This window comes from Gopherus flavomarginatus, chromosome 5 (genome assembly GCF_025201925.1).
Source record: "Gopherus flavomarginatus isolate rGopFla2 chromosome 5, rGopFla2.mat.asm, whole genome shotgun sequence".
In the NCBI taxonomy this organism is placed as follows: Eukaryota; Metazoa; Chordata; order Testudines; family Testudinidae; genus Gopherus; species Gopherus flavomarginatus.
Window position 1 is genome coordinate 160,131,081 of NC_066621.1, and position 23,646 is coordinate 160,154,726.

A 23,646-nucleotide genomic window follows, 5' to 3' on the forward strand; every position below is an offset into this window, starting at 1 on the left:
CTCACGCCCCTTCTCTACCTACGCTACATTGATGACATCTTCATCATCTGGACCCATGGGAAGGAGACTCTGGAAAAATTCCACCACGATTTCAACAGCTTCCACCTCACCATCAACCTCAGCCTGGACCAATCTACATGGGAAGTCCACTTCCTGGACACCATGGTGCAAATAAGTGATGGTCACATTAACACCACCCTATACCAAAAACCTACCAACCGCTATGCCTGCCTTCATGCCTCCAGCTTCCATTCCGGGCACATCACATGATCCATTGTCTACAGCCAAGCACTGAGGTACAATCGCATCTGCTCTGACCCCTCAGACAGAGACCAACACCTACAAAATCTCCACCAGGCATTCTCAAAACTACAATACCCACATGAGGAAATAAGGAAACAGATCAACAGAGCCAGACGTGTACCCAGAAGCCTCCTACTGCAAGACATACCCAAGAAAGAAACCAACAGGACTCCACTGGCCATCACATACAGTCCCCAGCTAAAACCCCTCCAGCACATCATCAGGGATCTACAACCCATCCTGGACAATGATCCCACACTTTCACAGGCCTTGGGTGGCAGGCCAGTCCTTGCCCACAGGCAACCTACCAACCTGAAACATATTCTCACCAGTAACTGCACACCGCACCACAGTAACTCTAGCTCAGGAACCAATCCATGCAACAAACCTTGATGCCAACTCTGCCCACGTATCTATACCAGCGACACCATCACAGGACCTAACCAGATCAGCCACACCATCACTGGTTCATTCACCTGCACATCCACCAATGTAATACATACCATCATATGCCAGCAATGCCCCTCTGCTATGTACATCGGCCAAACTGGACAGTCTCTATGGAAAAGGATAAATGGACTCAAAACAGATATTAGGAATGGCAATATACAAAAACCTGTAGGAGAACACTTCAACCTCCCTGGCCACACTATAGCAGACCTTAAGGTGGCCATCCTGCAGCAAAAAAACTTCAGGACCAGACTTCAAAGAGAAACTGCTGAGCTTCAGTTCATGTGCAAATTTGACACCATCAGCTCAGGATTAAACAAAGACTGTGAATGGCTTGCCAACTACAAAACCAGTTTCTCCTCCCTTGGTTTTCACACCTCAACTGCTAGAAGAGGGCCTCATCCTCCCTGATTGAACTAACCTCATTATCTCTAGCTTGCCTGCATATATATACCTGCCCCTGGAAATTTCCACTACATGCATCTGACAAAGTGGGTATTCACCCACGAAAGCTCATGCTCCAAAAAGTCTGTTAGTCTATAAGGTGCCACAGGATTCTTTGCTGCTTTTTTTAAGAACATACTAATGCCCATAATAGGTCAAACCAAAAATCCATCTAGCCTGGTATCCTGTCTTCTGACAGTGGTCAGTGCCAGGTGCTTCAGAGGGAATGAACAAAACAGAGCAATTATCGAGTGATCCATCCCCTGGTGCCCATTCCTAGCTTCTGGCAAACAGAAGCTAGGGACACCATCCCTGTCTTCCATGAATTTATCTAGTTCTTTTTTGAACACTTTTATAGTCTTAGTCTTCACAACATCCTCTGGCAAGGAGTTCCACAGGTTGACTCTGCGTTGTGTGAAGAAATACTTCCTTTTGTTTGTTTTAAACCTGCTGCCTATTCATTTCATTTAGTGACCCCTAGTTCTTCTGTTATGAGAAGGAGTAAATAGCAGTTCTTTATTTACTTTTCCACAGCAGTCATGATTTTATAGACCTCTATTATATTCCCCCTTAGTCATTGCTTTCTACCCTTACAGCTGATCCCAAACTGGACTCCATTGGACTTACCCACTGGCATATGTAATTAAAACACTTTTTGGGAGTTGCGTCTCACCCATCCATACATATTGAAATGCTTTACTCACGTTCACTAGATTTAAGATGATGACCAACACACCATTTTCCTGCTTTAGAGACAGTATTTCAAAAGTATCATATGTTTTATGAGAGAGATTTTCAAATCTACCTAATGGTAATTTAGCTCCCAAATCTTTTATACAGCTTGGAAAGTCTCAGCCTATATGTTCTGGAAATTAATATACTGTAGAACAGTACACTATACAATAGCACTGTGACCTTTATAATCAAGGTGCAATTTGATAGCTTAGCTTTTCCAGCTGTCTTGTGCTTACACACCGGAACCCACTAACCTTTGTGGAATGGACAGAGAGGCTCCTCCAACAAAATACAGAATATTGAAAAGGTCACAATGGAATTGTGGTCAAATCCTGTCCGTCATGGAGTGCATTCAGCGTTTCACTTAAAACATCTCATTCAGACTGCGAAGGGCAGAGTGACTGTGCCAGTCCACTCACATGACAGCGCTTGGGACGACAATGTGAGCCTCTAACTTTACCCCTGCTCCTCACAGGCTCTGAAATGTAGTCCCCTTCGAGTGCCTGTTCATTTAGGATGAGTTGTATGAGGATAGGCAAGAATATAGATCACAATAAAGGCCACACACACACAGTTGTACATTTTGGAGAGGAGGGGACCTTATATTTGCAGGTGCATTTAGCATGTGCAAAATTTGCCTTTTTGTGCACTCTGGAGCAGTTGCACATCTAACTGAGTGTGAGTCACATTGAGCAGAGGTGTCACTTATCAGATTTTTTTCTACATTTCAAATTCCAGGTCCCCAAATGTGGTCACAGATTGCACTCACACACCAAAAGGCTGGTCCTCAACCTGACTGAAAATACATGCAGTACAGAAAGACTGCATGAGGGTGGCTTGTGGCATGAAGTTTTACTGCTATCGTTTTGGGGTATTACATTGCTCACATGTTTCTTTTGTCCATGTCTTATATTTTACCCAAAAGTACTGCCCTAGAAATGCTTTAGAGAGCTGTAAAATGTATTGGCACTGCTTTTCATATCCCTCTGTGTGTAAAGCAAGGATGTCTTAGTGCTGTATGCTGGGCTAGTTCTTCAAACATGGACAAGCAAAATAGTTGTGCAGTTTACCTATACGCAAACTCTGTGTGCACACGTAGCCCTTTGGGGAGATGAGGTGTGTTTACATGCATGTGTTATATTTGCAAATCAAGATCTGGCAAACAGAATGAGTTTTCACACTTGTATGTTGAGCACATGCATATTTTAAAATCTGTTCTTGTCTCCATCCATACCAGCAGTGTAAGGAGAGAGAAGAAATTACAACTAATACAACTGACAAACATCAGAGGTATCCTTCTTATACAATATTGTAATGAATTTTATGTCTAATATCTTGTGATCTACCAGTGCTAGAAAAATCACAGTGTAGAGACCATGTGGTCCAGGATAGACTGTCCAACTTGCACCTCAGATCTGTATAACTGGTGCTGGGGAATGCAAAGTTTGGAGAATAGAAGGGAATATTGCTTTCTTGCTTGCTTTCTTGCTTTCAACAGTGGCTGCCTGGAGGTTCTGAGAGATGTAAGTAGTGCGGGAAATGGTGCTGGATAAGAGATGCATCTGTGTTCAGAATGCAGAGGCCCAAAGGTGCATGACTAATGTAATTTGTCATATGACTGTGCATTATTTTATTAATAGAGCTAGCTGGAAAACAGGAATCTTTTTCCCACAGCAACATTTGAAGGAAAAATCTGTTTATTTAAAATTTCCCTAATGGGAAGAAATTATTTTCTCCACAGGAAAATTTGAAAAACAAAGTGCATGGAAAAAATCAACTTTTCCCACTTTCTGACAGTCTTTTAATTTTTAGAAAATAGTAACTAATTTATCATTTTCTCACATTTCAACTGCTTTCCAGTGTTTGAGAAAAAGTAACAATTAAATTTTAACACTTAGGAGTGAAAGTGCCACTTTCTCTATGCATTTTCTGTTTTAACTAGTCCTCACTTTTTGAAAGAAAAATAAGTGAAATAAAACAAAACAAAGAGAGAAAATGGGCATTTCCCCAAAAGTTTGAAAATAAAATATTCCAAAAAAATCACAATTCTCATTTCCCCCCAAGAATGTTTAGCTTTGCATTTTTTGGGGGGGCAGGTATGAAAAAAATATTTAAAAAAAAAACCCAACTTTTCAAGGAACATATTTTTGGCAAAATATTTCCAACCAGCTCTGATCTTGAATACTGCCCTAGAAGGTAGATGGATGTGAAAAATAACACCAGTAACCTCTTTTATAACTCTCTCACACATTTCTCAAAGTTATTTTGAAAAATTCTGAGACATGTACAGTAGTTGAGATGATGACGTGGTATAAAGGGACTTGTTGGCTTATTGAAATGTGTATGTGGTACTTTCATTACTTACTGTGTCTAGCAATGCTAGCTCCATGAAGATATCTTTCAAGTCATTCTGCATTTGCATGTATTTAATATAAAAATGTAATTCACTTTCAAAATACGATGCCCAGTACTTGCAACGTGAAGCTGAATGCAGTACCAGCTGAAGGTAGGGTACTATTTGTGATAGGCAGACCAGGTACCGTATTCAGTTACAAAGCCAACTGTTTATCTGCTGGGGGATCCTACGGCACTGGGTGGACAGAACTATTACAATGCTTGGGCTCCAGATTTGCAGCACTGAAAAATGCTTTCCAGAAGAACCACCACATAACGACCTTGTCCCACAGAAGATATCCTGCTTTGTATAGAGCCATGTGCTCACAAGAGTCAGTGCATCTTGTTACATCTGAGATTGTGTGCAGTTTAACAAGTAGACAGAAGCAGATCTAATTTTCCTGAGATATCCTGGTATACCGACTGGCAAAGTGCTCCTAGCATGGATGCAGCCTATACTGCATTTTTTGCTGTTATAGTTTATTCCATTTTCTCTGTGCAAAATGGGCTTGTCCTGCTCTACATCGTGTGCCCTGTGCTTCCTTCTTCAACGTTCTGGCATCCTAACATGGCTTGACACCTGGTATCTGGTGAGTGGTTCCCGTTGTCCAGTTTGTCTGCTGCCTCTAACCCCTGTTATCCCAACCCTGCTGACTCTTGACTCCTATTTCATGACTGCAGACTCTGGCTCTGAGTACCAAGTGTGGCTGTCCATGACCTGGCTGTGGCAGTTTGTGTTTAATGGGACATCAGCTCCCTGACAGCACCAGTCTGTTAGCCCAGAGGACATTGTTTGGGTGGCTATCTCAGCCCTTACTTTGCCATGCAGGTAACAATAGGTATACCCAAGCCCCGCTGAAAGTGTCCCCCTGTAGTATCCAGTCTCTGACTTTGGACACTCACAGAAACCACCACATTTGCTGGGAGAAGCATACACTCAACGTGACTGGCTCAGCTCAGGATCAAGTCCTTTATAACATCCCAGCACTGAGATATAATGAAAACAATCATTCGTTATTATCAAAGGTAAAGACTTAAGAGATAAGGAGTAAGGCCAACGGCATATTGGGCTGTATTAGTAGGAGCATTGCCAGCAGATCGAGGGAAGTGATTATTCCTCTCTGTTCGGCATTGGAGAGGCTACATGTGTAGTATTGTGTCCCATTTTGGGCTCCCCACTACAGAAAGGATGTGGACAAATTGGGGAGAATCTAGCAGAGGGCAGCGAAAATGATTAAGAGGCTGGGGCACATGGCTTACGAGGAGAGGCTGAGGGAAGTGGGGTTATTTACTCTGCAGAAGAGAAGAATGAGGGGGGATTTGATAGCTGCTTTCAACTACCTGAAAGGGGGTTCCAAAGAGGATGGAGCTCGGCTGTTTTCCGTGGTGGCAGATGACAGAACAAGGAGCAATGGTCTCAAGTCGCAGTGGGGCAGGTTTAGGTTGGATATTAGGAAACACTATTTCACTAGGAGGGTGATGAAGCACTGGAATGGGTTACCTAGAAAGGTGGTGAATCTCCTTCCTTAGAGGTTTTTAAGGCCCAGCTTGACAAAGCCCTGGCTGGGATGATTTAGTTAGTGTTGGTCCTGCTTTGAGCAGGGGATTGGACTAGATACCTCCTGAGTTCTCCTCCAATCCTAATATTCTTTGGTTTTAGGATTCTATAACAGAAACAGAAATGGTTACATAGAGACACTTCTGAGGATCTAAAATTAATTTTAACAGGCTAAAATCCTTGTCTAACATAGTTTCTGACCACATCTCTCAGCATCACCAGCCAACATGACTGGGCTCCAATTTTCATGAATTCAGAAAGCGTTGTCCTTTTTGCTTCCAAGGTGAGGGGAACATCTTCTTGTGTTCCCAACATTCATTGTTTTGTCCCCAGAGTGAGGATAACCCCTGTCGTTTGGTCTCCTGTGGTCTTCCCATCTCCCATTTACTCCACATGCAAAGGTGGCTTCCATTTTGATGGTTTACAATGCTTGATTTACATAGCTGGCAGCAAGACAGATGAATCATCTTTCGTTGTCTGACTCAACACCCATTTGTCAATCCCGCCTCACTATGGACATATTACACAACTTCCTAAGTACCCTCCATAGCTGCAGCATACCATGATTACAAGGATCACTGTGATTCTGATTTTCATTTCAGCTCTCACACTGCATTGCTTATAGCTACATATGATGACAGTGATATGTTGGGTAGTAGGAGTTTGTCAGGTCCATCAGGGGCTCCTGTTACAGAGCTGTGACCTCTTTTCCAGTTGGCACTGAGGGGTTATTGGAGTCACACAGCTATGCAGTCAAAGGTACAGTTGTATTGGTAGAACTGCATGTACGCTAGGAGTGAAAGTCTGTAATGTGGAGCAGGCTGGTAGATGTGTGTCCTGCCCTGACCTGCTGTGACTTTGGACAAGTCGTGAAACCCCTCAGGTCCACACTTTCAAAAACCATCCCTCATTTTGCACCCACTGGTTTTAGCTATGTAACTAAATGCTCAAATATGTGTATATGTATCTAAGTGTGTTTTCTGTGTGTACAAACTACCTGATTCAATTCAACAAACAGTATTGCTCTCACAAGTGGGACTGTTAGATTTCTAAATTCTATTGCTTGCACCTGTACCTGTGCCCAATAAAAATCCCTTATGTCTCAGTTTATCCATTTTCATTGGGTATGATAATCTTTACCTGCATCGGAATGGTCTGACTTTTTTATTATTATTATTAATGTTTAAGTATTCTGCAATTCTCCAATACAATCCATGAAATATTTATATTTCTTATGACCTCCACATCTCTGGAGTGTATGATATATAGATGTTTGGTCTACACTGTTCCAAATATATTCTTGAATTTCAACTAACATAAGAGCCTGAGTAATTTGCCCTCTGAAAATTCACAAATATTGCCCTTTTTATCTTGGCTTAGTTACTGTAATGTGTAATCCAAAGACAATATTCCAAAGACAAAATTGTTCCTGTGAAGTGCATGAAATTAATGTGTTGCATGCTATGCTTCCGGAGACAGGTGTATGTATAACTCATGCAGAATATATAAGTAGCAGGGCAGTTAAGAAGATATTAGGCTGATCAAGTAAGTGTTCTAATCATTTAGAGCAGTGGTTTTCAACCTTGTTTCATTTGCAGACCACTAAAAAATTCCAGATGGAGGTGAGGACCCCATTGGAAATCTTAGACAAAGTCTGTGGGTCCCCAGTGTTCCATGGACCACAGATCTAGAGTCAATGAAGATGTTCAGTGCATTCCCGACTGTTTTGCACACATGTTTTGATTCCATCATGCCACAGATTTTTAAAAGGGGCCACTCTTCTGATGAAATTTTGCTTACACAGCATGGATATTATTGATTTGACATAGACATATTGTTGTAATAAATAATTATCCAGCAGAACGCCACTGGACCAGTAGTATTGTTCAGGCTGTGTATTGATGCAGAGTAGATGTAATGGCCCAGGAAATGCCCAGCACCTCTGAGTTCATACCAGATATTGAGTTGTCTTGCCTTGCCTTGCCTCTTTGTAAACTTTACATGTTCAACAGTTTAAATTACTTGATCTAGTAGCACCAGGGACTGTCGGACGGTGGGCTCCATTTTGGCAAAGAAGGGTGCTAGCAGCGCTGGTCGCTAATCCTACAAGATGCTCAGCCACCTGCTTGGAGATGGTGAGCATTATAAACCCAGTCACATCAATGGGAATTAAAGCTCCACACTTTGCAAGAGTGGACCCTTGTTCTGAAGTCTCTGACCCCACTGAGCTTTGGGGGAAAGTTAGAGTTAAACAAAACGATCCTGGCAAATCTTGGATTTCTGCAGAAATGGGGGCGGGGTGGGTGTCTAAGTTTGGATTTGGTAGTTTCATTTCTGTGTATTCCACTCCATCTCCTCACTCTCTTTATCTGATTTGAGAATGCTGCTTTTGGGAATTATGCAGTGTAGATGTAGTCATGTGGGTCCCAGGCAGTAGTGTAGCTAGGGGGGAAGCAGTCGTTCAGTGCCGCCAAAGACCTGGAGCGAGTGAAGGACCCGCTGCTAAAGTGCTGCCAAAGACCCGGAGTACCGCCAGGTAAGTACAAGCACAGCGGGTGGCACCTTTTTTATGTCCGCCCCCCAGTTCTCTCCACCTGGCTACACCAGTGGTCCCAGGATATTAAAGAGACAAGGCGGGGGAGGTAATAGAATACTGGACCAACTTCTGGTGGTGAGGGAGACAAGCTTTCAAATTACACAGAGTTCTCAGTCTGGGGGCTTGTCTACACTTGCCATTTAAAGCAGAAAAAGTCCCTTTTTGTGCAAAAACTGTGGGAGCGTCTACACTTGCCAATGACTTTTTGCAGTGAAATTCAGAAGTTTCACTGCAAACAGAAAACCACTTTGACAAGAGGCATACAGCTCTTACTGGTGATGCTTTTGTGGTGATGTGCAAATGAAGACATGTTCTTCCTGTTTACAGAGCTTTTAGTCTCTGCAGGATATCCCGCAGTGCTTAGGTGACCACTCTGGCCAGCAGCTCTGCTGCTCTGATGCCAGGTAAACAGATATACTCCTCTCTCCCTGTAAAGCCCTGGGAACTTTGAAACTCCTCTTCCTGTTTTCTTGGCAAGTGCTAACTTGTCATCTGGCCAGGTGACAATACCTGCTCCAGGGAGCAAACGATCCCCTGTTTGCAGCAATGCTGAGCTACTGGACCTGATCAGTGTTTGGGAAGAGGAGGCTGTGCGGGGACTCAGGATGCCCCGCGATCATCCCCCTCCCCACCCACAAGACCTGTCATCAAAATGGAGAGAGCTGCACTGTGGGATAGCTGCCCTCAGTGCGCTGAAGTGCTGCAAATGTAAACACCCTCTGACACCTGTGGAAGTGAGTGAGGACACAAACCAGCACTTTCCTCTCATCAGTTCACTATCACCACTGAAACTGACAGTGCAAAAACTCTGCAAGAGTAGCCATAGCCTTGGAAAGGTACTCAGAATGTCACTGCTAAATGCAAGGTCCAAGGGATAGTTTAGCAAAAGTAGGTAGCAAATATTCTAATGGACCATTCAAGTTAGAGTGGCCTGTTTACACCTCTGTAGTCACAGGATCAAAGTGGGGGAGGTTAGTGAGTTACAGGTTGTTGTAATAAGTCATCATCCAGTGTCTTTATTAAGATCATGATTTTTAGTGTATAGCAAAGTTATGAATTTAAGCTCCCAGGCTTGTCTTTTGGAAGTACTGTGCTGGTTTCCTTTGAGGATGAGGACTGAAAGTTCAGATTATAGTGATCACTTTGTGAAAAGTGTTCACCCACCAATGATATAGTGTTTTTGTCTTTTATTATTTTCCTCTGCAAGTTCACTTGAGAGCGTAATGATTGTTTTCTCCCACAAGGTGGTTGTTGGGGCATTTAGTGTGCTGGCTTAGGTAGACCACATGTTGTGATAGGCATGTGTAAGACCCAGCAATCTTGAAAGGTGTGTTGTGAGGCATGCTGATCATTGTAGCAGTGGGTGAAACGTACCTAACATCATATCAATACACACATATATAATTGTACTTTTCATAACCAGTTTAGATTCAGGGAGTGAACCACTAATGTATTTTGTAAGTACATTTGGCCTCTTACAATATATACAGTGGTCACTCAGAAACAGTGTTTCAGTTTCCATAGATGACTTAATAATGTTACCTCCTTATTTGCATGTTTCCTGTGTGAAGGATAAGGAATTATTCAAATGCTGAAGTAATGTTACATTGTCATTTAACACAAATTTGGAAAGGTTTTTGAGCATGACCACTCCTAATTACAGGGAGTGCAGCATTTGTTTTAACTGGGGTACTAATATTCCACATTGTATAGGATGGCTATTGTATTGTCTTCGGAACAAGGATTGTCTTTTATTGTATGTATGAATGGTGCTCACAACATTGTGGCCCTAATTACAATTTGGGTGCTCATAGATGCAACCATAATGTAAATAATTTTTTTAAATGACATGGCTGAATTCATTTTCATTGTCTGGGAAACCTGAATTGATGTAGCTTTGATAGCCAGAGTTAAAGCTTGGGAAACAGAAGAATCCCTTTGCTTCCTCCTAAGCATTTTTGGTGGGTAATTAGCAAGACCTGAAGTCTAGCAGGTGTCCATATGGAAGTAGAATTGATACTGTCTTGAATCCTCCATTACATCTCTTTAAACTTCTAAGCCCTTCCCAATAACGTTCACTTAAAGAGCTCTCAGTGTGAAGTCTAAAATTCAGAGAAAGATCAAATCTTTCTAAGCCTCTGATTCATAAAGTGATAACTAAGACGAAGTCACAAAGTTACACGCAAAGTTGGGTAGATTATCAAAAACCATCTATGCTACAGCATATTAACACCCTAAAATCTGTAGTTTGTTTAATGTTTGGCATTTAAAAATCTTTGCACAGATCATTAATCTCTTCAGTTCAGAAGGTAATGGGTTTGGTTATCTGCTAGCATTTGTAGAGCAGGCCAGTAAAATGAAAAATGCTCTCCCTGTTGGCCCAGTAATCCTCAGTTAGCCTCAGGCAGTCTACAAACTAGTTTCAGATGGATTCAATTGGTATACTATGGGAACGATGTGCAAACATGTTTGTATGTGTGTCTGTGGGCACACACATTAGCAGATAAATAAATTTGCAGATTCCTTTTTAATATTATTGGGAGCAACAGGACTGATCTGTTTTGGATAAGCAGAACTTATAAAACTATCTGTCGGTATAGGAGTTAATGTCAGAAGAATACTTATTGACATCTGTAGTGCAGTTGTTATCAGATGGTAAGAGTATCGCCAATGAAGTCTCTTCCTCCTGAAACATTCTTCCCAAGTCTTTCCCTTCATGATATCACTTTCATAGATATAGCTGCTGCCTATAGGTTATACCCAGGCACACAAACAAGATGGTTTTGCCTAAATGTTATATATAACACTATGTCTTCACAGCATTGTAAATACATTAACTAATAAGGCCACAATTTCTGAAAAAAAAAACAAAAACCCCACACATGTACTTAACAGTGAAGTTAATTGGATTACTCTCAGTGTGTAAAGTTACATGTGTGTAAATCATTGCAGGACTGCGGCCTACGTCTCCACTCCAGAAATGTGGCCAGAAAGTTTAAAACAATTTCTAATTGTTAAATGTGCTATGGCATTGGAGATGCTTCAATGACATCTACTTATGTGAATAACCCTCTTTTCGGAGAAAGTTCATTTATTATCAGTGTAGAAGTAGAAGAAACCAAAGCAGCATGTGGACAGTGGCCAAAATTTCAGTTTTCATTAGAAAACGGTAGGAGTTTGAAGGAAGGTGAAATTCTAAGTTCTTACCACTCTGTGATGGGCCTGGTCATTGCAGGTCCCTACAGGAGGCCCAGCAGTCCTACTACACCCTGCCCCAGGAAAGGAGCAATGAAGGTGGGTCCTCCAGTCCTGCCTAGAGAGGCCTCAAAGAAGCAGCCAATCAGAGCCCAGCAGGCTTAGATAAAAGGAGCTGCAGGGGCTAAGCAGCTGGGGCAGGTCTGGACCCTCCTCTCCTGCCACGCGAGCTCACGGGATAGCCAGAGTTTGGGTCTGGCTGTATTTGCTTAGATGAGTTTGCAGGGAGAGACACTGGGTGAATCTCAAAGGGGGCCAGGCAGGAAGGAAGCCCAGGGAAGACGCAGCAATGAACTGGAACTGCGCAGTGCGTATCTGTTGTTTGTCGGGTCCCTGGGCTGGAACCTGGAGTAGTAGGAGACCCAGGTTCCCCTGCTGGCCACAAGTAAAGTGGCATAAACCCCGGGAAAGGGCAGGCCTTATCTTGGAGCCCTAGAAAAAGGCTGAAGGTAAAGGGCCTGGGGCTGAGGACCCGGGTGATGGCAAATGACTTTAATAAGGGGTTTATTTGGATTTTTGTGACCCAGTTGGAGGGCCAAGCCACTGAAGGCTTGGCAAGCTAGGCTAATAACCTACTGAGGGCACCAGGAAGAGGCCTGTAGTACCACCTGCAGCAGCAGGAGTTGCCCAAGTGGTAAGTCTCCCTGTTACACACTCCATTGTGATCATGCTGTGGAGAACATTCTAACCTAGTTTGTTCATGCTGAAAACCCCTCAATTTAGGTTTTACACCTGTGTAAATCCATTTTTCCTTAAATGGAAGTTGGGTTAAGAGTCCTATTTATCAGTCATTTGAGCTAACATTCTCAAACCATGTTAGGACCTAAACAAGAACATAAGAACTGCCACACTACATCAGATTAATGGACTATCTTATATATCCAAGCATCACATTTCCTTTTCACAGCAGAGCACTGGCAGCTCGTGTTCAGTTGGTTCACCTTGATCTCTGTTATTTTCTGTGTCACTGCTTTCCAAAACATAGTCTCCAATCTGCAAGTGCAGTCTATATCCTTGGTTCCTAGATATATGACCTGGTATTTAGTTATATTAAAATGCAAGGCCACGTGTAGTTTGACTGCTACATGCTGTATACTTTTAATTGAAAAGATCTGTAAAGATTATTTTAAGAAAAATAAGCAGTTTAATTAAATATTTAAGTGCAAGAGAGAGTTCAGTGCCAGGCCCTGAAGTCCTCTAGTTTAATTTAATTTAGTATGTGGAACATACTTACTGAAAATAATTGAATACAGTACTACTTTTTACTGAAACAACTGTTGTGGCTGTATTTACAAATGGGCAAATTCTGATCTTGGGTGTACTGTTACGTCAATGAAAATTGCATAGGCTTGCATCCAAAGGCTGAATGTAGCCCTAAACCTTGAGTATGTAAGACTCAAATATAAGTAAATATGCACACCTATGTGATGAAAGTTCTCAAATGAAAGTAGAGTCCACTTCATTTGGCAGAATTGTTATGCTAAGAGGCTGTATATTTAGCAGGTTTACTTTGCATTTTTTCTCTTTAACAAATGGTTTGTCGTGATACATTGTTAAATTTATTTTTTTAATGAAATTAAAATATGTAATGGAAACAATTCAAGTGAGATGTAAAACTTCATTTTCAGTAGGGTCCTGCCAACAATGTCTTCATTAAAAAGAATGAGACTGTCTAGAAGGACTCCCAGTAAATGAATGTCCATGGGGAGGAAAACACAATCCTAAAGGCAGCTTTCTTTTGTCACTATGCATTGCCAGAAACATTCACTAATCACTGACCAAGACTACCCCAGCACCTCTGCTGCCATAACAACAGGCCATAGTGTTATCTTTGCAAGGTTTCTTACTGAGGGGCTGCCCGCATTAAAGTTCTATGTTAGATATTCGGGGTACAGTACGAATCAGTTACATCATAGGCTAAATTTTCCTGTGCACGTCCTCCATTTAAATTTCCAAGTTCAGAGACAAAACGTGACAATCTATTGGCCATACTAAAAGGGAGCAGAGTTACTCAATCCTTTTAATATTCTCCTTTATTTTTAAGAGCCCGTACAAGGCTAAATGGAAGGTAATTATCTTAAATAAGCAAATGCCCATTTAGAATTGCTGAATGCTCCTCTTATGTGAAATTTCATTGGCACAAAATACTGTATAACTATGCATAAATCCTATGTTCATTTTGTGTGCCATCCTGGGTATTCATGTTCATTAATAAAATATATGGTAGACCGTTCTGGAATACATATGTCTCCTCTGGAAAACCTATACCCAAAGCACAACAATACAGTACTTATTGTGTACATTAGAAAAGAGAACAGGAAAGTAGAGCTGTGGGGCTATTTCAGTAGGCACAACTACTCCCTCCTCTACCAGAATAATCATTAACCAGCAATTTCTCTACTTGCCAATTACAGAGAGAGATGGCAGAGTTTTGGCATCTAGCTGCCTGATTTGAGTGTGCAATGTTGGTTACACCTCAAGGTAAATCAAGTAGCTGTGCACACAAGGGCAGAAAGGTTGATTTTATGCTCCAGAAATGTGATAAGGAATAAAAATATTTACCTCCTCACTACTCAGCTGCAGACTTCCAGTGTGACTCTAAACAAAGTAGCTGGGGCCTAAATCTCTGGGAGTCTTTCAGTTCTCTTTCGGTAGAGTTGGATTGTGGCCACCATCTCTCTATGCCCCAGTTTCCCATCTAAAAACAAGATTAAATACATGTCTATTTCACGTAGTGTGGTCGGACTAGACTGCTGTTTTTACAGCACTTGAACATTCTGTTCTCATCAGCAGCATTTCTGAGGTGACCGTGCTTTTCACTGGAATCAACACTGGTGATGTGTTAATTGCTGGAAATACTACACCCGAATGAGGATATAGACAGTGAAACCCTACTGCCTTCCCCATTGGTTGGTAGCGATGCAATTAGAAAATAATGCACCTTGTTGATTGGCTGTGTGTATGCTCTCAGGGAATGGCATGAGGTTGTTTTTTCCCCTTCCCCAAAAGATGTCCTACCTAAATGCTTGTTCAATTATGTCAAGATGAAGACATAAGAATGGCCATACTGAGTCAGACCGATGGTTCATCTAGCCCAGTATCCTGTCTTCTGACGGTGGCCAGTGCCAGTTACTTCTTTGTCCCCCATTGTTCATCCCAGCTTCTGGCAGTCAAAGACTTAGGGACACCCAGAGCATGGGATTACATCCCTGACCATCTTGGCTAATAACCATTGATGGATCTGTCCTCCATGACCTTACCTAATTCTTTTTTGAACACAGTTATACTTTTATCCTTCACAACATCACCTGGCAAAGAGTTCCACAGGTTGACTGGGAGTTGGGTAAAGAAGTACTTTCTTATGTTTGTTTTTAAACTTGCTGTCTATTAATTTCAATTGGTGACCCCTAGTTTGTGTCAGGTTTCAGAATAGCAGCCGAGTTAGTCTGTATCCGTAAAAAGAATGGCACCTTAGAGACTAACAAATTTATTTGAGCATAAGCTTTCGTGGATTACAGCCCACTTCATCAGATGCATAGAATGGAACATATAAGAAGAGTATATATGTACATACAGAGAAGATGCCATACCATCTCTAAGCGGCTAAGTAATTAAAATGACCTGTTATCAGCAGGAAAAAACACTTTTGTAGTGATAATCAAGATGATCAATTACAGACAGTTGACGAGGTATAAGGATAGTTATTATAAGGAAATAGATTCAAGTAGTGTAATGACTCAGCCATTCCCAGCCTCTGTTCAAGCCAGAGTTAATGGTATCACATTTGCAAATCAATTCAAGCCCAGCAGTTTCTCATTGGAGTCTGTTTTTGAAGACTTTCTGTTGCAAAATTGCCACCTTCGGGTCTGTTACTGAGAGGCCAGAGAGGTTGAAGTGTTCTCCTACTGTTTTTTGAGTGTTATGATTCCTGATGTCAGATTTGTGTCCATTTATTCTTTTGCGTAGAGACTGTCTGGTTTGGCCAATGTACATGGCAGAGGGGCATTGCAGGCACACGATGGCATATATCACATTGGTAGATGTGCAGGTGAACGAGCCCCTGATGGCGTGGCTGATGTGATTAGGTCCAGTAATGGTGTCACTTGAATAGATTTGTGGACAGAGCTGGCATCGGGCTTTGTTGCAAGGATAGGTTCCTGGGTTAGTGTTTTTCTTGTGTGGTGTGTGGTTACTGCTGAGTATTTGCTTCAGGTTGGGGAGGGAGCTGCCTGTAACCGAGAACTGGCCTGTCTCCCAAGATCTGTGAGAGGTTGTGTGTTATGTGAACGGTTAAATAACATTTCCTTATTCACTTTCTCCTCACAATTCATGATTTTATAGACCTCTATCATATTCCCTCTTAGTCATCACTTTTCCAAACTGAGCAGTCCCAGTCTTTTTAATCACTCCTCATATGGAAGCTGTTCTACACCCCTAATAATTGTGTTGCCCCTCTCTGCACTTTTTCCAATTCTAATATCTGTCTTGAGATGGGGCAACCAGATCTGCATGCAATATTCAAGATGTGAGTATACCACAGATTTCTATGGTGGCATTATGATATTTTCTGTCTCACTATCTGTTCTTTTCCTAATGGTTCCGAACATTCGTTTAGCTTCTTTTGACTGCTGCTTCACATTGAACAGATGTTTTCAGAGAACTGTCCACAATGACTCAAAGATCTTTCTGGTGTGGTAACAGCTGATTTAGACCCCATGCAATGACCGAGGTGAGGGCGGTCAGGCCTTGTGGTCAGAGCAGAGGATCAAAACCCAAACCAGTCAGGTGTCAAGCCAGGGGTCAGAGTCAGAGACAATGTCCAGTGTAAGGTAAAGCGCTGAGCAGGGCAGAAGTAACTGGGAGTAGACAGGGATCTGGGATGGGAGGACAGGTACCAGGAGCAGGCAGAAATGCAGGGATCAGGAGTCAGGTAAGCAGGAGGGGTTCATAGTAATAGCCAGCAAAGGATTCCTCTAATTGCTCAGACAACTTCCTCTTGTTATGTCCTGGTTTATATAATGCTCCTTAGCCAATCAGGTGGCTGGATGTTCCCCCAGTCAGAAGCTTTGGGGCCAATGCCCTCTGCAAGCTAGCTCTTCCCTAGTTACCCAGGTGAGTTGCTGGATGTCATGGACCCAGGTTCAAGGCCGTGATCCCTCACAACACATCATTTGGTATGTATATAGGTGGCATTATTTTCTTCCTGTGTGCACTACTTTGCATTTGTCAACATTGACTTTCATCTGCCATTTTGTCACTCAATCATGTGAGATCCCTTTGGACGTAACTATCTTGAGTACTTTTCCATCGTCTGCAAACTTTGTCAGCTCACTGTTCACCCCTTTCCAGATCATGTGTGAATAAGCTGAACAGATCAGAACCCAGTACGGACCACGGGAGGACTATTTACCACCCTCCGTTATGAAAATGGCCATTTATTCCTACCCTTTGTCTCCAGTCTTTTAACCAGTTCCTGATCCATGAGAGGACCTTCCCTCTCATCCCATGACAGCTTACTTTGCTTAAGAGCCTTTGTGTGGGACCTTGTTAAAACTTTTCTGAAACTCCAAGTACACTATATCCACTGGATCACCCTTGTCCACATGCTTGCTGACACTCTCAAGGAACTCAAATAGATTGATGAGGCATAATTTTCCTTATAAAAATCTGTGTTGACTCTTCCCCAACAATATTGTTTTCTTCTGTGTGTCTGACAATTCTTTTCTTTACTATAGTTTCAACCAATTGTCCTGCTAGTCAAGTTAGGCTCACCAGCCTGTAACTGCCAGGATTGCCTCTGGAACCTTTTTAAAAAATGGTAATAAGTCATCAGGACCAGATGGTATTCACACAAGAGTTCCGAAGGAACTCAAATATGAAATTACAGAACTATTAACTGTGGTATATAGCCTATTGCTCAAATCAGCCTCTCTACCAGCTGACTGGGACAGCTCTCCTCCAGTCATCTGGCCTGCCTAATTAGACTTTTACACTTGATTTGCCAGACTTTATGTTCCTTTCTATTTTCCTCGGTAGGGAATGACTTCCTGTTTTTAAAGGGTCCCTCTAGTCAGCTCTTTTGCTGTGCTGTTAAGTGATAGTGATATTTTTGGTCCTCTTACTGGTTTCTTATTATTTGTCCCTTATTGACATTGCTGTTTGGCTTTTATGCTTTTTCTTCCACTTGTAAGGATATGAGTTAACCTTCGCTAGTCTTTGTTTGAGGGGTCTGATTCTTTTCTTAACTAAAAGTAACCTCAGCTATGGAGTTACTCGTAGTTTACATTGGAGTAAATGAGAAGAATCAGACCCTATATTTTCCTGTGCAATAATATTGTCACTATTTCTTTATTGGCAAACCTATCCCTTTATTTATGTATCTTTGCTGTAGCACTTACGGGCCCGAGTCATGAAGCAAGACCGCATGGACATGCTGGTTTGTGAGTATGGACAAGAGTCTAGCTAGCTTGGTCCAGAGGATGCCACAGGTTAGAATACCAGAGTGTTATGAACCACATCAGATATTGGTGAAGACAGCTCTGACCAGGGTGATGCAGATCAACATTTGCTTTCTCCACCAACCATTCTCTGCTACAAAGCAGCAGGGCTGCCAGTAGGGGTGAGGACTCAGTGGCCCTGTGTTAAATTCACTCAGCCACGTGACTTTTCTCAATAGTGCGAATCTTAGTGTCGTTCACAAACATCCAGATATTGTTAAACTTTGTGACATTTTTCACTATTACTTTGAAATGCCATAAAATCAGTCTAATATGGAGGGCAATTTAAACAAGCAAATTTGGATAGAAAGTCTTCTCTCATTCAATATCTCTAGCAATAAATAAATGGCAGTGCATTACCAGGCACTGATATATAGCTGAATTCCAGAGACCTCCTAGTTTGTTTCCAGAACATTGAACAAGAAGATGGAAAAAGTTCCAGGAGTGAAATAAGATAAGCCAAAGAAGAGCGCATACATTGTGCATGATGGCCTTTTGCTGGTCTGAAACTACATATGCCTCCTGCTCTAATTCCTTAAAACCAAGGAATTTCCAAAGCCTGTAATAGTTGCATGGCTGTCTTTTCCCCTTTTCCCTCCAGATACATGGGGAAAGTGTCATACTGATTTCCCTTCAAGTAGATATCACCAGCAAAAGTTTTGCAATTAACTAATTAAACAGAAAATTAACCTGCCCACCTAAAGAGAACAGAAGACTTGGAGTTTTGACTCATTAAGTATGTTGTTTTTTTGGATGGAGATAATGCTGCAGAGTGTAAATGAAATTCTTAGGGGAAGAGTGAATTCAATTCAACAATTAACTTAATAACTATAAAACTCCTATCAAATGTATTCCCATTGCAAGCTCATCCTTCATACTTCTACTAATCTTCTCTTCTGTGTACAGTAACTCCTCACTGAACATTGTAGTTATGTTCCTGAAATATGTGACATTAAGCAAAACGATGTTAAGCGAATCCAATTTCCCCATAAGAATTAATGTAAATAGAGGGGTTTAGGTTCCAGGGAAATTTTTTTTCACCAGACAGAAGACATATATATATATATATATATATATATCTATATATAACACACACACACAGAGTATACGCTTTAAACAGACAATATAATACTGGTACACAGTGATGATGATTGTGAGGCTTGACTGAGGTGGAGGGTGGGATATTTCTGCTAAATGATGAACTAGAAATTGACTGAGCTCTCAGAGGTTAACTCTCTCACTCTACAAGGCAGTTGGAATGGAGGGAGATGTGCGCATTTCCCTTAAGAACACTGCCTTGTTAATTAGATCAGCTTGCTGAGACCACAGCAGCTGCTGCAAGCTCCCTCAGTCCTGAGCCCTGCTCTATGGAAGATGGGGTCAGCGGGGTGCAGGAGCAGAGGGGAGGGGGACACCCTGACATTAGTCCCCCTCTTCCTTCCCTCCCCCACCCCGGCGCAGCAAGCAGGAGTCTCGGGGAGCAGCTCCAAGGCAGAGGGCAGGAGCAGCACATGGCAGTGGGGGGAGGGACACAGCTGAACTGTAGGCAGCTGCGGCACAGGGAACTTAGGGGAGAGGGGAGCTGGTAGGGGGGCTGCCGGTCCACCCTGGTTCCAAGCCCCCATCAACTAGCTGCAACAGGCTGCTCTTTCTGCAGGCAGTAGACAAAGCAGGTGATGTTAGAAGGGACCATTACACAACTTTAAAGGAGCCTGTTCCCTAATTGATCAGCAACGTAACAACGAAACAGTGTTAACCAGGACGACTTTAAGTGAGGAGTTACTGTACAGCACAACATTACTGCAGCTATCAAAGAACAAGTATAGGGTGTGAGCATGGTAATACAATGAAAATAATTTAAAAGTGCTTAAAACAACAAAGGTGAACACTGATTTGATTGTGAGAACACACTTTGTACATCGTGCGGGTACTGTAATCAAAAGGCAGAGAACAATAGGGTTACAAATGAACAAACTGCTTACCATGACGGGTGTTACAGGCATGAATTATAAAGTTTGTTCAGCTTGAAGCAAGTGACAGCTCCTCATGGGACCCCACAGTGTGTGGACCACTAATACAAATGCATTCAAGGAAAACTTGGAGCTAATAGAATCCTGTTTGATTGATATGCTAATCACTGTAAACTATAGTGGAAACAACCAAGGAAAAAACCATAGTCTATCATTCTGGGATACTTCAGCTAGTGTGGTAGATGCCGTACCATCTAGCCCAGCTGTGTAATGGTGCCTGGGATAAATTACTTTTCGTTCTGCAAAGTATTTTAACGCAGGCTTCTTTCAGTGTCTCCAGAATTTGGGATGTCACTTTCAACAGCCTCCGCTGTCAGAATGCCTTTTGCAGAACCTAACCTAGAAAAGGATAACGTGCAATTCAAATGCATTATAAGCAGCCGCCCTTTCATTTCTCAAACTTCATTTACATAGTCCCCTGCAAATAGCAAAAGGAGCCTTCTCATCTCATTGTTAGTTTCCCTTTGACCTGCGTTAATTATCTGTCATTGAACTGAGCTTTCTCTGGATATGCAGCTATGTGCATTGATTGCATGGTAATGATCTATACCAATGCGTCCCTTACAGGGGCATGTGTGCTACTGTGGGCTGTTGGAGCACTTCCAGGACTCTGCTGAGCGGCACTTGTCTTAGGCCTGAGGCAGTGGCTAGTCTCCGATTCCCTGCTTTTTGTCTAGCCCAGGTCTATTTTAGGATTAAAGGAAGCTTTTTGACCAGAAAAATAAAATAAAATAAGGAATAAAAACCTCTCTGCCCTCCCCACATCTCCCTTATAACTTTCTTCACTGGGGTTGCTTTGTTATGAACTAAATCACAGTCCTATTTGCAGACAATGCCAAAAGGGATGTGCGGAAGGGGGGCAGCAGGCACACAGGAGGCCAGAGCCGAACTGCAAAAAGCTGGAGAGATGGGAGCAGCAGGGCCTGCGTGCATGGAGGGGATTTTCACAGCTACTAAAGATGGCATCCTGCCCGCAGGGAGAGGAAACGGACAGAACATGTACAACCCTGGTGACTTGATTAATGCACCCGGTGCACTAAAGCTGGCTGCTCTTTGTCCCACACGATAGCAGTGTGATGTAACACTGGGATTTAGAAATGAATCTTAAAGACGGTTGGTGCTGCAGAGCTGGTAGAGCTCAAAGGCCAACAGAAATCCTCTACTGTTAATGATGCTCCGGCCTGGCACACAATTAGTGAGCAAATGCACTGTTAATTGCAGGATCAAGGACATGCTACTATGCCAGGATTTATTGTACTAATTGTGGTTCCCTGAATTGATCATTGGCTGAGCTTGAATGGGGTTTAGGGCCAATAATTTACTACTCGTGTCTCCATTTTCCTCTGGAGCAATACCATTTCCTCACCACGTTCTTCGCCACTTACACAATACAGCCTTTGTGGGCCCAGAGGTGCTGGAAATGATGTTTCACTAGTAAAAAATACCATTCTCGGTTGCTTACATTACAACCCCTTTGTTGAAATGCAATTCTGTGCAGCAGCGTGCACAGCATGCTGGTAAATTGGGTCCCCATTGGAAGATACAGATAATGAATATTTATTAATCTGGTATCTCTACCATATTAGTGCTAGGTCAAAGGAGATTTATTGCCATTGGTTAAAATATTTTGGCTCCATCCCTACTCTATATCAAATTGAGGGAGGGATAGCTCAGTGGTTTGAGCATTGGCCTGCTGAACCCAGGGGGCCCCCCCACCGCCGAACACTGCAGGCCCCCTGTATCCTCTGGGCGGCCCTATAGGGAGCTGGGGCAAAAATCTGTCTGGGGATTGGCCCTGCTTTGAGCAGGGGGTTGGACTAGATGACCTCCTGAGGTCCCTTCCAACCCTGATATTCTAAACAAATGGCGTTCAAGAGCAATCCTTTCTTATTTCTACTAAACTCTTCAAACTACCTCAACATTAATTATTTTGCTTACCCCACTCGCTTTCTCTTCCTCTCTCCTGCTCAGAAGTCTGATTCCTTTCTTGGTCGTGCTTATCCAGGGCATGGACATCTTTTCAGTAACATGTTTTGCTAATGGAATATTTTGGAGAAATTCTAGAAAGAATCAATTTTTACTTACCTTAGTATTGTAGATAGTAATCAATGAGGAAAATATAACACTAATCTGTTTTAATTACAGTTCAGTTTGGTGACCTCTATGGTGGCATGTTGGGAATGGATGTTTCCCAAAGGTAAAATTAAGTGATCATGAGCTTGTGTTTGGAATCTTTACCCGACTGTTTTCAGGAGGAGTCGTTTTTGAGGAAGTGCCCCGTAAAGAAGAAAGGGGTCATTTCAGCAGTATAGTGCATACATTTAATGAGTCATATCCTCAGTTCGTGTAAATTAGTCTGAAATCAAAATTGGATGTGTCTGTCACAGTGGCTGGAGTGATTAACCACCGTGAGCCCCAACCTCAGGACAGACTGTCAAAAAGTAGGGCAGAGACCCCAAACTGATGGCATGGTCTGTAATTAGATTTCACCAAGCCAGTAACCAATGTGAACCCCTGAAGCCCTGTACTAGTCTGACCATGGAGTCACAGACAGTCCCCTTGGGCTCTCCAGTCTATCTTGCCACCTAGGCAAACTGGACTGGGTGATAAATGGTCACTTACACCAAAAATCACAAAAGATTCAGGCTTCCTCCAGTCCCAAGAGACCAGTCACTTCCCCCAGGTCACTTTGTGCCTCAGATCTCACACCAAAGACAATGCTGGCAGCCAATCCTATAGTAACCTAACTAAGGGTTTATTAACTAGGAAAAAGAAATGACAGCATTATTTGCATGTTAATTCCAAAACTGTCAATTCAGGACATTTTAACATTTTCAAAGCATTGTTTCCAATTTTTTACAAAACCAACTTTTATCCAAATTGATGCAAGTGGCCAACAAATCTTTCATACAGGAATCCTTATGATGTTGCTTTGTGATAACAAATAAATGGTCAGAAATAGTTTCTCCATAACAATGTTCCTGGTTCCTCTCAAAAAAAATTACAGAATAGAAGAAAATCAGAACTAAGTCACTGGCAATATGGCCTGGATTTTACAATTGCACCATGAAATCAATGGAACTTGGGATGGGAGGTCACTACAAAGGATCCATGGAGAACAAGCTACAAGAGAGGGATACAGTGATCAAACAGAACAACTTAGAATCATAGAATATCAGGTTTGGAAGGGACCTCAGGAATTATATAGTCCAACTCCCTGCTCAAAGCAGGACCAATCCCCAACTAAATCATCCCAGCCAGGGCTTCATCAAGCCTGACCTTAAAAACCTCTAAGGAAGGAAATTCCACCACCTCCCTAGGTAACCCATTCCAGTGCTTCACCACCCTCCTAGTGAAAAAGTTTTTTCCTAATAGCCAACCTAA